Genomic DNA, 18,922 nt, shown 5'->3' with positions numbered 1-18,922 from the left:
TGACACAATATGGAGAACTAAAAATATCGGAAAAGAAATAAAAGGCATAATTTACAAAACAGTCACCAGACCAATATGACATAGGTATGCGACAGAAATACGACCTGACAGAGAGAGAACAAAAAGATTGCTCGAAACAGTGGATATAAAAATAGGACAGAGCTAGAAGTACAGATATGCGACGGAGATGCAAGTTGGACAACATTAATAACTGGGTAAGAAACAAAAGAGTAGAATGGAATGACCACATAAGCCAAATGACAACAAATAGAGTAGTAAGGACAGCGAGAGATAGGAAGACGATCAGTGGAAAGACCACGAAAACGATGAAATGACAACTTACTGGAGGCACATTAAAAAAACAGAGTCATGTCTCTATACAAAAAGAAGAAAAAAAAAGAAGATGAAATTTCTTTGTCTAAATATTTTAAAATGATACTTATAGCATTTGTGTCAAAAACATTTCTTGGGCAGTACAGGGAAAAAACTCCACCAAATAGATTGGCGGGTGGACAGCGTACGTTCACGGTATAGTCCGTGAGACACGTATATAGTCCCGTATAGTCACGTATAGTCCGGCCCGGGAGACATTTTGAAAATATCATTTTGGCCCGCGCTTAAAAGTATTTGCCCACCCCTGTACTAGGGCGTTCCAGTACTTAGCTCAGCAGTAAATATTCACAGCAGTCAAAGTGAAAAATTTTATTGGAAAGAAAAATGTAGCAACCTCACAAAAGTTTACACAAAAGATAAACGATTTCTAGTTTTTTAAATAACAAAATATATTTCACTTAGTTTCTGTTTCGCGGAATTCTTTACTGATCTATATGTATATATTAAAATGTAAATAAGTTCGGAAAAGAAAATAGCTACATCGATTTGTTAAAAGCTTTAAGAAATAAAAAAGTGTCTATATCCATATCCAATGTAAATCCTGTACCTGGTTTTGTAAACCAAAGACAAATGTCTCTAACGAAAATAGGCCATTTCTGGTATGCAAATTTCATCTGATTGCTTTAAATTTGACAATCCGATCGTAATCCTTAGGGAGCTCTACGCTGGTTTTTTTCTTCGAGTTGAAAAGTAATTGAGGACCGGAGAACTTTTGAATAATCTTTTATTTATCGAAAGTATTATGGGTATTGAAACGAAAACAGCTTTTGAATTTTCGTTGATTCTATTATGGTTTAATTACACTTTATTCTCAGTTCGAAATCATCAGTCTAATAGTGCGGACATACAGTAGGAAAAATGAAAGAATACCCATGAACAAACATATAAAACACGCTGTATTTTCCTGTCACCGTGTCACACAAAAAATTGGCCAGCACAAGTAAATGTAATAATTATTGTTACATGTACTTGCACTGGACAATTTTCTTTGTGACACGGTGACAGGAAAATACAGCATGTTTTATATGTTCGTTCATGGGTATTCTTTCATTTTTCCGACTGTAAATTCGTGTGCTGGTATTTTTACTTTTTGTTGAGATAAGTAGGTATATTACCTGCTAATTATATTTTAATTGATATACCCAGTATTTCAAATATTGGTTCTCGTTTACATTTAAAAGTTTTGTTTGGATTTGACGATTTTTATATTTTATTTACAAGTATTGATTGAAAACATTTCAAATAGTTTATAAACCATGAGGGAAAAAACGGGCCTGAAACCACCCGATTTAAATTTAAATGATTGTCCGAACACTGCTGAAAAAAAAATTGATTCTACTCATAACATTATTGATTCAGAAAATCGTTATAGACCAGGCTATAAAGGTCCTTATTTTGTGTTCGTGGAAAGTAAAGAAAAACCTATTGGAAGGCCTTTCCCAATAAAAATTGGTCACGATATCTTCCCTGATGAAAAATTAAGTAAAGAAGTGGAGGATATAAAATCAGTAGTTATATTTAAAACTATGGAATCGGATAATTCGCTAGTTAACCATTATGTAATAAATCAAAATAATTTACTAGCATACAGGGTGAGTCATGAGGAACTGTACATACTCCTACCTCGTATAGAGGCTCCTATGGGGAATAACAAATGATCATTAAAAAGTGTCTGCTCCCATTGTTTAATAATATACAGGGCGAGTTTCGCATTTTGACAGAAATTTGTATTCGTCATAATTTTTGAACGGTCAGATCGATGTCTCTTATTTTAGCCAATCGTTACACTATTACCACCTAATCAACTAATTTATTCAAACTAGAAAAAATCAGATCCGGCTTTAAAAAAATTAGTTCGTTTTGGTCTTACAACAAATTTCACCCTGTATACGCTTTTTGAAAACTCTAATATGAATTTTACAAATTAGACAAATAGGCAATTAAAATGGCATATTTATTTTCTTCCGCACACGATTACTTAATTTTTTATAAAAAAATCAAATTTCACTATGAATTAAAAGTTTGGTAAAGTGAACCATAGATTTAAAAAAAAAATAACTTTTATTACAAAAATTAATTTTTTTTGCACAAATAAGTAATTTATGTTACCATCCAAACAACTGATTTATTCAAACTAGAGAAAAATCAGGTCTGGATTTAAAAAATTAGTTCGTTTTGGTCTTAGAAAAAATTTCACCATGTATACGCTTTTTGAAAACTCTAATATGAATTTTACAAATAAGGCAAATAGGCAATTAAAATGGCATATTTATTTTTTTCCCCACACGATTACTTAATTTTTTATTAAAATATCAAATTTGTCAAAATCGGAATTTTAACCTAAAAATGAAAAAAAAAAAATGAACTCACGGTTTAACTCGCTACAACTCTGTTCCATTTTAATATTTTTTTTCTGAAATATTTACAGCACATACCTCTTACCATTGTGAAGACTATGAAAGTTGTTACCGACTTTCAGTCTTTTTCTTGTAAAAGTTGCAAACTTGTAAATCGCAAAAATTAGGTGGAAAAATTTAAAATTTATCAATTTGATCACGTCTATGTTAAACTCTGTCCAAAAGAAGTGTTATGGGAAGTTTTAGATCTAGACGTGTTATAGAAAAAAAAAAATGGTAAAACTTTTAATTTTAAGAAAAACGTTGTTTTTGTAAATTAATTTTTGCAAAAAAGTTAATTTTTTTAATTCTATGCAAAAACTTTGCCAAACTTTTTATGCATAGTCAAATTTGATTTTTTAATAAAAAAATAAGTAATCGTGTGGGGAAAAATAAATATGCCGTTTTAATTGCCTACTTGTCTTATTTGTAAAATTCATATTAGAGTTTTCAAAAAACGTATACAATGTGAAATTTTTTCTAAGACCCAAACAAACTAATTTTTTAAATTCGGGCCTGATTTTTTTCTAGTTTTAATAAATCAGTTGATTGGGTGATAACACAAATGTTTGTTCAAAAAAAATTCATTTTTGTAATAAAAGTTATTTTTTTTTAAACTATGGTTCACTTTACCAAACTTTTAATTATTAATAGTCAAATTTGATTTTTTTTTATAAAAAATTAAGTAATCGTGTGGGGAAAAAAATAAATATGCCATTTTAATTGCCTATTTGTCTAATTTGTAAAAATCATAATAGAGTTTTCAAAAAGCGTATACAGGGTGAAATTTTTTCTAAGACCAAAACGAACTTATTTTTTAAATCCGGGCCTGATTTTTTTCTTGTTTGAATAAATCAGTTGATTGGTGGTAACATAAATTAAATATTTGTTCAAAAAAAATTAATTTTGGTAATAAAAGTTAATTTTGTTAAATCTAGGTTCACTTTACCAAACTTTTAATTCATAATCAAATTTTATTTTTTTATAAAACATTAAGCAATCGTGTGCGGAAAAAAATAAATATGTTATTTTAATTGCCTATTTGTCTAATTTGTAAAATTCATATTAGAGTTTTCAAAAAGCTTATACAGGGTGAAATTTTTTCTAAGACCAAAACGAACTAATTTTTTTAAAGCCGGACCTGATTTTTTTTCTAGTTTGAATAAATCAGTTGATTAGGTGCCAATAGTGTAACGATTGACTAAAATAAGAGACACATCGATCTGACCGTTCAAAAATTATAACGAATACAAATTTCTGTCAAAATGCGAAACTCGCCCTGTATATTATTAAACAATGGGAGCAGACACTTTTTAATGGTCATTTGTTATTCCCCATAGGGGCCTCTATTCGAGGTAGGAGTATGTACAGTTCCTCATGACTCACCCTGTATATCACTAAATTTTATACCCACAAGAACGCCATCATAAGAATGGTAAATCCATCTTTCTCCGAGGAGTACCTACTAAAAGCCATCATTTCCAATAAAAAAATTGTAAACGTTCAAAGAATGATATTCCTCTTTATACTGTGCCGATGCTGGCACTTTGACGACAGTTAAGCGTCATGGGGTGTGGAGATCTTTTACCGTTGCTGAGGGATACATCGAGAATTCTTTGGAAAATAAGAATTTGATTGCCCGAAAACTACTGCCAGTGCAGCGAACATCACCAACAACATCCGAAGATATTGTGGCCTCAACTTCGACTGGAAATTCAGTTATTTCTACTTATTCCGCTTTAACCATGGAAAATGGTAAAACTACAGTGCAAGAAATTCATTTTTCAAATTGCGCAAATTGTACTATTAATAGTAATGTTAAAAAAAATATAAATATTTTGACGTTTGCTTTCAAAATTTGACATATCACTTATAACTGCACTTCCGTAAAAATTTTAAAGTACCCAGTGCTTTAAAGTGACGTTTATAAGGCTCCTATGGAGTGCTAAAAATTGCATTTTTAACACTTTTGTAGAAAAAATACATGTCATTTTAGTAAAACAGTAATTAAATCTGTATTTGCTAAAAACTCATTATTAACACCGTTTTACGAATTTCATCAAATCGCCATTCTAATTCCCAATGAAAAATTGCTGAATAACTGCTGAGTTTGACGTTCTGTTGTGTGGAGGTACTAGATTAAAAAATGATCGAACGTTTTAAATTAAACGTAGATTATTCGACGTTGGAAGTCACTTCGATATTGATCTCTTCAATTAGTCAGTCTGGTGACGGCGTAACCGAGCTTTGTCAACAAAGTATTGGTTTCCCTTTTCCCTTGTGGTTTGCAATGTGGAATTTATTTTAGATGAAGTGCTTTAGGTTTATTACATTTTCGATGAGATACTCGTGATGCAAATTAAAATATTTACAAAGCGGTAACAAAGAAAATGTGTAACAGAGGAAACAGGAGACCAGCTAGCACCGGTATATAATAGGGGAGGAAATGGTAAGATGAAATAGTGAGGTAAATCGAAATAGGACGTTTTCAAATTCATCCGCGAACGGAGCTATCACTGTTTAAAATTAAGTTAATGTTACGTTAATATTAGAAATAGTACGTGTTTATCGCCATTTTGTGGCGGTCGTCTGTCGATGTTATTGAAAATATCACTATTTATACATTTTTGGGAATTTGTAAAATCTGCAGATGAGTGTAATTGCTAATTCTTCTATGTTATTTAACTAAATATATTTTTGAAAGCAACACACAATATCAGTCATACTTAACTCTCTATTATAGAAAATAAAGATTGTTAGGTTAGGGTTAAAAATTTTTATTGGAGAAGTGTTACTTTTAAATCCATTTGGGGCAAAGTGAAAGAGTAATAGATAGGGTAAGGTGAAATATTGTTTCACTTTGCCTCACATGTAATTAATTATACTTGATGCCCACAATCAAAAAAGGATATCTGTTTTCCAGGTGTAACATGCGAAAATATAGACGAAAAACATAAACAACAATGGTCTGTGGACTGAACCAAATCTGCAATCAGATGTGTGCGAACGGGCATCCTTAATCAAAATCAAGCTGCTTTACGAAATTTCTGTGACTACGTTAAATAGAAGGATAAAATCCGAAAAAAATGAGGAAAAAGGGTCAAGAAAGAAGCTAGAAAACGAAATTTGAGCCAAGAAAATGACGAAACCTGAAAGCTCTTCGGAGTCCACGTATATATGCCAGGATTCTGATTCAGAAGAACTTATTTCACTACATAATGAAATCAAAACAACAAAGTTACCCCGTCGAATAGAAAAGGAATTTACTGTAATACAGTAAATCCCCAAAGCCTTCGGGTGCGCCACTGCTCCAGCGATATTCCAAAAATAAAAATACCATGTTGTTTCACATCAAACAAATATTCGACCAACAAAATTTTTAGACCCCTAGCCCCACCCATAACCTCCCAAAAAAAAAAAAGTGTTTTTTTGATTTTTTTTGGTGATATCTTGGGTTCTAATCATCGTAAAAACTTCTTTATTCGTTTAATTTTCTACGTTCTTTCATTGCCTACCATTATGTCATTTTATTCAAAATTTTTGACGCGAAATTAAAATTTTTTAAAGTTTTTGAAATTCATCTACAGGTTGTTTCTAAATAAGTGTGACAAACTTTAAGGGGTAATTGTACATAAAAAAATAGTGATAGTTTACTTAATAAAGGTGTTCGTAAATGCTTCGTTTCCGGAATACTGGGTGTTGAAATTTTTCTTACAAACTGACGATTTATTTATTGCTTTAAAACCGGTTGAGATATATGGAACTAAATTTTGGTGTATTGTAAGGGGTAGATATGGCGCATTTCTTAACATACAGCTAAGAATTTTATATTCACCATTGGCGCGCATAGGGGTAATGGTCTGAATTTTTTTAAAGAAAATAATAGTACTAATTTTAAATCAATAAATTCAAAAATTCCAAACAGTTTACTCATCATGTATATTTATATAATTACTTTTTCATTTACTGTTCAAAATGATTTTCATCAACGGCCAGACAATTAGAAAGACGCTGTTTAAAATTTTTAAAATTTCTGAGAATATTTTTTTATATCAAGATGGATATTTTGAAGAATTTCAGGGGATACTAAACTACATTGATGCGCTACTCATCGTCTTCTTCTTTCAATGAAGCAGAAATAATATTCTGAATCTTGTTTTTTAAACAACCCATGGGAAGAAATCCAGCGGAGTTAAAACGGGAAAACTTTATTTTTAGACGATCATTGCAAATCTATTCAACATTAATATCACAAGAGAGTGAGAATAAATTGAAAATATTGCGAAATTTTTTAGAAAATTTGTTGCCTGGTAATAGACATGTTCCGTGGTTGTGGTGGATGTGTGTGATTATTTCATTCATAGAAGATTCTGACCAATAGGAAGCTACGGAAATCTAAATTAAACTGATAATTTTTGATAATTACCCGTCGTCAAGTAGATTACGTCAGATGCCCTTCGTTGCTACGAAAAAATACATTCAGTGACATTAATGACAATTAATGTTTTAAAAATTATAAAAGTGATGACTCTCAACCGTCAAATATTAATAATAACTGTGTGTTTAATTGTACTAATTTGTACTTACATAAATAAATTACAATGAAATTTTGGTTTTGAACAGTTTTATTCATGAAATAATCGCAATAAATTGCACTCGATCTCTAAAATTAATATAGAATTTTAGAGCTCTTGTGCAATTACTACTGATAACTTAATTGTCCACGGAAACAAATAAAATAAAATTAAATAAACCGTAAAACAACTGTTAATTATTAATTTTTTTTTCGGCAAAAAGCGTGCTTATTTCTCGAGGAGGAGGTGTGGTTAATCTTCCCAGACTGAAGGCTTGTGACTGACTGAATTCGAATTAATTTTGTCATCAAATGCTTTCAGATTTGAATACCCTTAAAACTGAGATTTATTGATGCAGGGGTCTGGATGAAGTAACTTATTAGATATGGTATTTCGTTTCCTATCCATAAAATTGAAAAGAGGTTTAGGTAATTAAAAGTATAAATAAGTTTTTTGATAAGTATTATGAGCGGATAAAATGTAAATTTTAAATTAGATCCTATTATTTAATTTAGAAAGAAATGTTATTAAAAATTAGCAATTAAAATTAGTAATTAAAAAATAGGAAAATGAATAACCATTTTCGCCCTAGCGGCAACTGCTAGCAAAAGACTAAGTTTTCACTCTAATGGCATATAACATATCCCACCAGAATGAAAACAATGGGAACCTTCTCTGGTTACACCTCCGAGGCTTCTACAATTTGCAAGCCATACGGATGCTGAGACTAAGGAAGATGAGGGAATTCTACAATTTGCAATTCACGTCACATCTGCTCAGCGCGGTAAAGTTCCAACGAGACTGGTTCCCTTCATAGTCCACACAGAGTAAATGTAAATCAAAAATGAATAACCATTTTCAATTTCTCCCAGGAACCAGTCTCGTTGGAACTTTACCGCGCTGAGCAGATGTGACGTGAATTGTAAATTGTAGAATTCCCTCATCTTCCTTAGTCTCAGCATCCGTATGGCTTGCAAATTGTAGAAGCCTCAGAGGTGTAACCAGAGAAGGTTCCCATTGTTTTCATTCTGGTGGGATATGTTATATGCCATTAGAGTGAAAACTTAGTCTTTTGCTAGCAGTTACCGCTAGGGCATCTGTGCCATTTCGTTCGTTGCAATTCGGGACTGCACGCTGGGGTTTGTTTTGGTTGGATCAGGGAGAGCAGCATATGTGCCTCCTGATGAGAGACTAATAAGTTTCGAAACCGGTAGAGGTGCTTGCAGCACTCTCTGATTGGACTGGAATATGGTTCGGCTGTATTTTCGTTTTGCAACGAAATTGAAAATGGTTATTCATTTTTGATTTACATTTACTCTGTGTGGAGTATGAAGGGAACCAGTCTCGTTGGAACTTTACCGCGCTGAGCAGATGTGACGTGAATTGTAAATTGTAGAATTCCCTCATCTTCCTTAGTCTCAGCATCCGTATGGCTTGCAAATTGTAGAAGCCTCGGAGGTGTAACCAGAGAAGGTTCCCATTGTTTTCATTCTGGTGGGATATGTTATATGCCATTAGAGTGAAAACTTAGTCTTTTGCTAGCAGTTGCCGCTAGGGCATCTATGCCATTTCGTTCGTTGCAATTCGGGACTGCACGCTGGGGTTTGTTTTGGTTGGATCAGGGAGAGCAGCATATGTGCCTCCTGATGAGAGACTAATAAGTTTCGAAACCGGTAGAGGTGCTTGCAGCACTCTCTGATTGGACTGGAATATGGTTCGGCTGTATTTTCGTTTTGCAACGAAATTGAAAATGGTTATTCATTTTTGATTTACATTTACTATGTGTGGAGTATGAAGGGAACCAGTCTCGTTGGAACTTTACCGCGCTGAGCAGATGTGACGTGAATTGTAAATTGTAGAATTCCCTCATCTTCCTTAGTCTCAGCATCCGTATGGTTTGCAAATTGTAGAAGCCTCGGAGGTGTAACCAGAGAAGGTTCCCATTGTTTTCATTCTGGTGGGATATGTTATATGCCATTAGAGTGAAAACTTAGTCTTTTTTAAAAAATAGGAATTGGAGCTTGTAGCTACAGACACGAGAGCCCGCTAATTGTTTTAGAAACAATTAGAGTATTGTTCTCTTATTTATTCTTATTATCGTTTGATATTCGACATATTATTTTTTAACTTTTTAACTTTTTACCTTTTTAACTTTTTAACTTTTTAACTTTTCAACTTTTTAACTTTTTAACTTTTTAACTTTTTAACTTTTTAACTTTTTAACTTTTTAACTTTTTAACTTTTTAACTTTTTAACTTTTTAACTTTTTAACTTTTTAACTTTTTAACTTTTTAACTTTTTAACTTTTTAACTTTTTAACTTTTTAACTTTTTAACTTTTTAACTTTTTAACTTTTTAATTCTTTAACTTTTTAACTTTTTAACTTCTTAACTTTTTAACTTTTTAACTTGTTAACTTGTTAACTTTTTAACTTTTTATCTTTTTATCTTTTTAACTTTTTAACTTTTAACATTTAACTTTTTAACTTTTTAACTTTTTAACTTTTTAACTTTTTAACTTTTTAACTTTTTAACTTTTTAATTTTTTACCTTTTTAACTTTTTTACTTCTTAACTTTTTAATTTTTAACTTTTTAACTTTTTAACTTTTTAACTTTTTGTTTAACTTTATAACTTTTTAACTTTTTTACTTTTTTACATTGTAAATAAACATTCAGTGACATTTATCACAATTAATCTTTTTCAACTTGTCAAAATGACCAGCTCAATTTAGCCAATCTTTAGGCGAAGATATCACTAAAATATTAGTTAAAATTATTTATAAATACAGTTTTATTATAGTCATTAAAAGCTAATTAAAATAAATTATTACTGTGCACTGCGCATACCCCAAAATGGGAATAATACTGTGCACCAAAAAATAGAAACGAATTATAAACATATGCGCACAACACACCATCCCCTAGAATGCAACAAAAGAGTAGTTAGTTGCCTTCGTGTTATTATATATAGTCTTCTAAAATATTCAGTGAGGCATCCCAAGCCTTTCTGCATAAATGGACAAATGAAAAATTATTATTGGGAAAAATAATGGTTTGTTCACAATCCGAATTGGTATTTGGGTGCTGCAATTATTGGAACATCGGCCACAAACAATGGATTGAAATCTTTTAATAGACTTACTAAACACTTCGCGAAGGCTACCCCCTTTCTCGTTTTTTTAGTTGTCGCTTCTGAAATGGTAACTGAATGCACAATTTCAAAGCAGTCAACTGTGACTTTAAAACAGTGGACTGATGCCTACCGGTGCCGGTGGGCTAAAATGCCCAAGAGGCTGCCCAAAAAACTTGTTTACAAAGACAAAACTTATTTTATAGCACATTCTTTCACGTTTTTTGCTGTAAATTTTAAAGAACCGCTTCGATTGACATGAAATTTGGCATACGCATAGCTAACATGTCAAAGAAAAAAAGTGATATGGTGCCGATGTGTGCTTTTGCCCTAGGGGTGAGTTTCACCCCATCTCGGGGGTAAAAAATATATGTCTAAGGTAAGTCCCGAAATGGATAAACTGGCTAATTTTAAGCAACTTTTGTTCCATAGAGTTTTTTCACCAAATCAATATTGCCGAGTTATTTGCAAGTGAATATGTTCATTTTTCATCAAAATAACCACGTTTTTAGACGTTTTATCTCAAATAACTCAAAACGTAGGCATTTTGTCGAAAAAAATATTCTTACCGAAATTATAGCCTATAAAAAAGTGAAAAAAACAGTGTATATATAAGGTCTCTATACCTAGCAAAAGCAGAGTTATAGCTAATGAAAAATAAGTTCATATTCGAAAAATTCCAAATAGAATAATTCAATGTGAAATATCCAAATAATGAAGCATTCTTGGGGAAAACACATTACAACTGTTTTAAAGTGTTTAAAAAAGCTTTATTTCTGTTTTTATAAAAAAAATTTCTAGCGTCAAATGTAACCAAGTTACGCTCAAAATAAAGTTGGTCACTTTTGTTTTGGCAAAAAAATCAGGAAGATCACCCCCCACTTAGCAACTTAAATGGAATTAATCGTTACCGCTTTACAAGTTACTTTACTTATGTTGTGTTTACATGATAATATCATATTATGTAACTTTCATTGATTCAAAGTGCTTATTTTTGAAAAAATTTAGTTTTAAAGTAAAATTTTAAAAAATTTTAATTTTGAAAAAAATTATTGTTTTCAAAATAACTTAAAAATTGTTAAAGATACCAAAAATTTTAACAATAAAAAAGTTGGCTTTACTTTTCTGAATATTTTGTATTTTTTTGTTTTTCTGTAAGACAAAAATTGGTTAAGATTCGGTGTTTCTAAATTTGCATACACTCGTGATAAGTGACACTCGTTCAAGCCCTTTTAACTACAGCTCTTTCAAAAATAAGGACTTTGAACAGATGAAACTTACAGATTATATGATCAATACATACGCGAGTAAAAAACTTGTAAAGTAGTAACAATTAAGTTCATTTGAAATGCTAATTAGGGGGTAATTTTCCCGATTTCTTACCAAAAAAAAGGGACCAGTTTTATTTTGAGCGTAACTTGTGTACTTTTGATGCTAAAAATTTTTTTTATAAAACAAAAATAAGTATTTTTTAAACACTTTAAAAAAGTTAAAATGAGTTTTGCCCAAAAAAGTGCTTCGTTTTTGGTTATGGCACGTTAAAATATTCGATTTGGAATTTGACGAATATGAACCTATATTTCATTAGCTATAACTCTGCTTTTACTTGGTATAGTGACCTAATATATACACCATGTTTTTCAATTTTTTACGTGCTATAATTTTGATACGAATTTTTTTCGACCAATTACTTACTTTTTGAGTTATTTGCGAAAAACCGACTGAAAACGTGGGTATTTTGTAAAAAAAATTAACATATTCACTCGCAAATAACTCGAAAAGTACTAACTTGGTGAAAAAACTTTATAGAACAACAGTGACTTAGAATTAGTCATTTTATCCATTTACGGACTTATTTGGAACATATATTTTTCACCCCCAAAAGGGGGTGAAATTCACCCCTAGGGCAAAAGCACACATCGGCAGAATATCATTTTTTTTTTGACTTGTTAGATATCGTGACCCGTCAAAACAGCCCGGTCAAAACAGCCCCGTCAAAAAAGCCCCGTCAAAATAGCCCCAACACAAAATAGCCTCGACAAAATAGCCCGCAAACAAAATAGCCCCGACAAAATAGATTGCACACAAAATAGCCCCGGTCAAAACAGCCCCGGCTAAAATAGCACCGGCTAAAACAGCCTCTTATAAACAATTACATAATTATTTATACAAGGTGCCCAAAAACTTTTTTTTAATTCAAATTATTTGACAAAAAGGAAGAATGTATTTAATTTATTTAATTTAAAATGCATTTTACTGTTGCCCGAAAACAGAAAAAAATGTTTATATCATAAATTAACATTGATTTTCGCTTAACTTAAATGTTCAAACTTCCAAGAGGCAGGAAAGACAGGACTCGAGTTCTCTGAAAAGACAATTTATATTTAATGTGGTTAAGATAAACATCTGAATAGAGGATAATTACCATTTCCAAGCTTTTTTTTCGGGGCTATTTTGTCGGGGCTATTTTGTCGGCGGGCTATTATTCCGCGGCTATTTTGTCTGCAGGCTATTTTGTCGGAGCTATTTTGTGTGCGGGATATTATGTCGGGGCTATTTTGTCGGGGCTTTTTTGACGGGGCTATTTTGACGGGGTACCGTTAGATATGTGTATGCCAAATTTCATGTCAATCCAAGCGGTTCTTTAAAATTTAGAGGTTTTGCAATATTTTACCTTTAAGGAACGTACTATTAGAATTTTGAGTGGGGATGCATTAGAATTGCAATCGTTAGGTGAGTCATAGACCAAATCTGATAATTACAAGATACAGTGTTTTAGCGAAGGGGAAGTATCTTTGCCGAAGAAAAAAGATGACCCGTGTTGAGCTGCCCCCCCCCCCACTTGCAAAAATTAAAAAACAAATAGCCCTGATTTATGAGCTATTTATGAGCTCTCATATTCCGCAAACTAAAAATTTTGAGCTCGTTCCACTGAGCAGGAATTTAATACCCTAGTGGGGGGGGGGGCTGAGTCAGCCCCCCCCCACTACTTAAAAATAGGAATATTGAATCGGTTTTTGCGGCAGAATTACGAGCTATTTATGAGCTCTTGAAATTATATAGTTTCGATTTTTGAGCTCATCCCCTTCACCCCCAAACAACCCTTTAATTGATTTAACTTAAGAGTTAGATGCTGAGAAAACTTAAAATATATCGTATTGCGGATATAATTCCTATAGCTTATATACTCTCAGAATTAACTATTAAATCAAGGGCATTTCGATTATTGAGCTACAACCCCTTCGAAAGAAAACCACCCTATCTTCCCGGCTTAAGAGAAAGTTGTACTTAAAATGCGTTAAACTAATTATTTGGCGACTACATATCATTTAATAATTAATAAACTTCCAAACTACGCGCATTTAGATCAGTAAATTGCAATTTATTTTGTATAGTACAGTCACTGAAGGTAAAAATCAACGATTACCTTCAAGTTCGGTGAACCTTCATCGATTTTCACAAAAATTGGTCAGTGGTTAGAGGATACGTCAAGAAACAAAGGTGACATGGTACCACCTTGCGCCTTTACCCTGAGGGTGGATACCGCCCCTTCTCGGGGGTGAAAATTATTTTATAAAAAATAACTGCACAAATCAATAAAAGAACAAATTAAAAGCAAAATTTATTATATAAAATTAATAAAAATGCATGTTTTGAAGAGGTTTTTTGTAAATCACTGAAAAACTGTAAGTTTTTACAAAAAAGTTAATAATAGTTTAATTCGTATAGCTTATATTCTAAGAATAAACTCTTAAATCACGCACCTTTCGATTATATAGCTACAACCCCTTCGCAAGAAAACGACCCCATTTTCCCGGCTTAAGAGAGAGTTGTTCTTAAAATAATTTAAATTGATTATTTGGCGACTACATATCGTTTAATAATTTATTAGCTTGAAAAATATACGCATCTCAATTATTGAATTGCCATTTTCTTTCTATAGTGTAGTCACTGAATGTAAAAATCAACTATTACCTTCGATTTCGGTAAATCTCCATTTATTTTCACAAATTGACAATAAAAACTTGGGGTTTTAGCCTGGGGTATATGTCACCCCTTCTCGGGAGTGAAAATTACTTTATTAAAAATAACCCCACAAATCGCGAGAGGGACAAATTTTAAGCAAAATTTGTTATATAATGTGATTAAAATAAATCAATACTTTTTGAGTTATTAAAGATCAAATATTTTAATTTTTGGAAAGAAAATGCATGCTTTAGAGCGATTTTTCATAAATGACTCAAAAACTGTAAGTTTTTACAAAAAAGTTTTCATCACTAAAATTGAAGCTAATAAAAAATATAATAAATTGCTTACTTGAAAAACCTTTAATGTTAATTTAAAGTAAGTTATTGGTAATTAAATGTATATTTTTTTCCGCGACTGTTCAAATCTAAGGGTTCAAGCTTAAATAACGGGAAAAGATGCATTTTATAACACTTAGGTACTAAATACTTGTCAAAGTACTTAGAAATACCCATCAAAAACAAGATCCAGAAAAAGTTGATAGTATCAAAATCCGCTCACGAATTTTCGTGAAAATGAATGGAGATTTACCGAAATCGAAGGTCATAGTTGATTTTTACCTTCAGTGACTGCACTATAGAAAGAAAATGGCAATTCAATAATTGAGATGCGTATATTTTGCGAGCTCATAAATTATTAAACAATATATAGTCGACAAATAATTAATTTAAATTATTTTAAGTACAACCCTCTCTTAAGCCGGGAATATGGGATGGTTTTCTTGCGAAGGGGTTGTAGTTCAATAATCGAAAGGCGCGTGATTTTAGAGTTTATTCTTAGAATATAAGCTATACGAATTAAACTACTATTAACTTTTTTGTAAAAACTTACAGTTTTTCAGTGATTTACAAAAAACCTCTTCAAACATGCATTTTTTTCACAAATAATTAAAATCTTTGATCTTTAATAACTTAAAAAGTATTGACTTATTTTATTAACTTTATATAATAAATTTTGCTTTTAATTTGTTCTTTTATTGATTTGTGCAATTATTTTTTATAAAATAATTTTCACCCCCGAGAAGGGGCGGTATTCACCCTCAGGGTAAAGGCGCAAGGTGGTACCATATCACCTTTGTTTCTTGACGTATCCTCTAACCACTGACCAATTTTCGTGAAAATCGATGAAGGTTCACCGAAATTGAAAGTAATCGTTGATTTTTACCTTCAGTGACTGCACTATACAAAATAAATTGCAATTTACTGATCTAAATGCGCGTAATTTGGAAGCTTATAAATTATTAAATGATATGTAGTCGCCAAATAATTAGTTTAACGCATTTTAAGTACAACTTTCTCTTAAGCCGGGAAGATAGGGTGGTTTTCTTGCGAAGGGGTTGTAGCTCAATAATCGAAATGCCCTTGATTTAATAGTTTATTCTTAGAGTATATAAGCTATAGGAATTATATCCGCAATACGATATATTTTAAGTTTTCTCAGCATCTTTCTTTTAAGTTAAATCAATTAAAGGGTTGTTTGGGGGTGAAGGGGATGAGCTCAAAAATCGAAACTATATAATTTCAAGAGCTCATAAATAGCTCGTAATTCTGCCGCAAAAACCGATTCAATATTCCTATTTTTAAGTAGTGGGGGGGGCTGACTCAGCCCCCCCCACTAGGGTATTAAATTCCTGCTCAGTGGAACGAGCTCAAAATTTTTAGTTTGCGGAATGTGAGAGCTCATAAATAGGTCATAAATCAGGGCTATTTGTTTTTTAATTTTTGCAAGTGGGGGGGGGCCAGCTCAACACGGGTAAAAAGATGACTGGGTGCAAGGTACTTGTAATTATTGTCCAATGTTCATGAAGGAAAATATGTGCAAATACATGGTGTCCAGAAACTCTACCGACAAACGAAGACAGGAAATTCCTCAGATAATGCGTCCGAAAATGCTTCCTAAGGGAGCTAGAGCTCTTTGAAGATGGCGCCATGTAATTAGTTTTTCTTATATACCTCCAGAATGCTTCTATTTAGAAAAACGAAAATATGTATACATGTTTACTTTTTAGTAATGAATCGATTCCATCCATTGCGAATTTCTAGTACCGGCCATAGGCGTCCGTTTTGGGTAGGGCAACGGTTATTTTATCGCATAACTTTTTTGTCTTCAACTTTTAGGCATTTTTGATACTGGATTATTAAATTGCGAGATATTCTAGTACTAAAAGGTACTCTTACTTTAAGTCGGTAGGACACACCGTTTTCTAGAAAAATCGATTTAAAAGTTTTTAGTTTTGGGAATTTGAAAAAAAAATTGAAAAAAATAAAAAAAAAACGATGTATTTTACCAACTTAAAGCAAGAGTAACTTTTAGTACTCGAATATCTCATAATTGAATAATCTATTGTCAAAAATACTTAAAAATTAAAGACAATAAAATTATGCTATAAAATAACTGTTGACCTACCCAAAACGGACGCCTATGACCGGTAGTAGACATTCGCCATTAATGAAATCGATTAATCTCTGGAAAATAAATAAATGTACCAGTTTTCATCTTTCTAAATAGTTTTTTTTATCTTTTTTTTTGACATTCAAAGAACGAAAAATTTTCAAATCGATTTTTCTAGAAAACGGTGTATCCTATCGACTTAAAGTAAGAGCACCTTTTAGTACTAGAATACCTAACAATTTAATAATTCAGAGTCAAAAATGCTTAAAATTTAAAGACAAAAAAGTTAGGCGATAAAATAACCGTTGCCCTACCCAAAACGGACGCCTATGACCGGTACTAGAAATTCGCAATGGATGGAATCGATTCACTTCTGGAAAGTAAATACGTATACCAATTTTCGTTTTTCTAAATAGAAGCGTTCTGGAGGTATTTAAGAAAAACTAATTACATGACGCCATCTTCAAGAGCTCTAGCTCCCTTAGGAAGCATTTTCGGACTAGGTGAATTTTGTTAAATTGTCTTAAAATTATCTGAGAAATCTCCTGTCTTCGTTTGTCGGTAGAGTTTCTGGACACCCTGTATATTCTTGGAATAGCCGTTCGGCTTAAATATGATATACCATCTCCTGAAGCAAAAACCTTCCTATAGAAATAAAAAGAAAGCGGGAACGACCGACGCGAGCCAAAGCAGCTCTCATATCCAATAATGTAATTATGCTGGTGTTTGCTGTGTTATTTTGTATCGATAGAGGTTAGAACAGATTTTTAGTTTCACATTCGTTAGTTCTTGCTTGGTTGATACGTATTACTTTGAAGGCAGATTATAGCAACTGATGTTTTTAATTTTAGTGCTCGAATGTAACATTTTGTATGCCTATGTTGTTGGGGCTTAAATAATATATATTTATTATTCTGATGCCGATTCTGGGTTATTTTGGTGCTCAAATATTTAGTATTCAAGTAAAATTTGTTGTGGCAACAATCATAAGTGTCTGCTGAAGTAGATAAATAAACTTCGCAACTTTGGCGCTCAAAAATAGATAATTTGGTATTAAAATTTTGGTATCCAACTATGATGTTTGGTGCCAAAATGTCGATTTTACATTGATGTTCGGTTAAATAAAAGCCGAATAGGGAACTTTTAAATTCGAAAAAAGTGTTATAAATCACAACAGAACATAATTTAAAACATGTATCGAAAATACAAAATTTGTTTTTGTTTTCGGTTTGACCCCAAAAGACGATTCTAAATTCAAATTATAGCAGCTAGCCCAAAACTCGTCGTGACGTCATATGGTTATATATGTTTACATTCTGCACCAACAAAGTAAACAAAATTGTATATATTTCTAAATTATAACATTATAAACGTCAGTAGAAAATATTTAGGTGACGTCACACGTGTTTTTGATCGTTTGAACTGTTTTAAATACATAGAAAATTTTAAATTTGTACTTCTAGGTTATCTTTTATTTTCCATAGTGTAGCGTGATTAGTGTAATTACTTCTAATTACAATAAAACTAGCGGTTCGTAATTTATATACGACTTTATTTTTTATTTATACAAGTTTACTTTACAAACTTTAGCTTAAGACTAACTCTATTTACAAATATGTCCTATTTATATATGCGATACAGATATTCCAGAAATATCTATATATCTCCAGCTATGTCCATGTGACTCGACCGCTTGGACCTCATCGGCGCTGCATCGGCGTATCTCGAAACATCGATAGTGTTCTGTCTGTGCGGAGACGGGAGCTGGTATACGAGGGTAGGTCAATAATTATTTTGTTACACTGCTCCCCTCTTAAGATCTGAGCGTCCCGATCAGCAACCCTAGATGGCCCAGGATGGCGGAATCTACAGGATTCTCCAGCTCTGCATACACCCCTAGAAAAGAAGTAACAGTCTACTGTCTTTGAAGGGTATGACATCTTCGGGTTCATGCAACACACAGTAATCCGTACGCCAGTTTCTCTGAAGATCACTTCCAGCATGCTTCTCAC

The sequence above is a fragment of the Diabrotica virgifera genome, chromosome 1 (assembly GCF_917563875.1).
Source record: "Diabrotica virgifera virgifera chromosome 1, PGI_DIABVI_V3a".
Classification (NCBI taxonomy): domain Eukaryota; kingdom Metazoa; phylum Arthropoda; class Insecta; order Coleoptera; family Chrysomelidae; genus Diabrotica; species Diabrotica virgifera.
Note: the sequence above shows the minus strand (reverse complement) of the source record.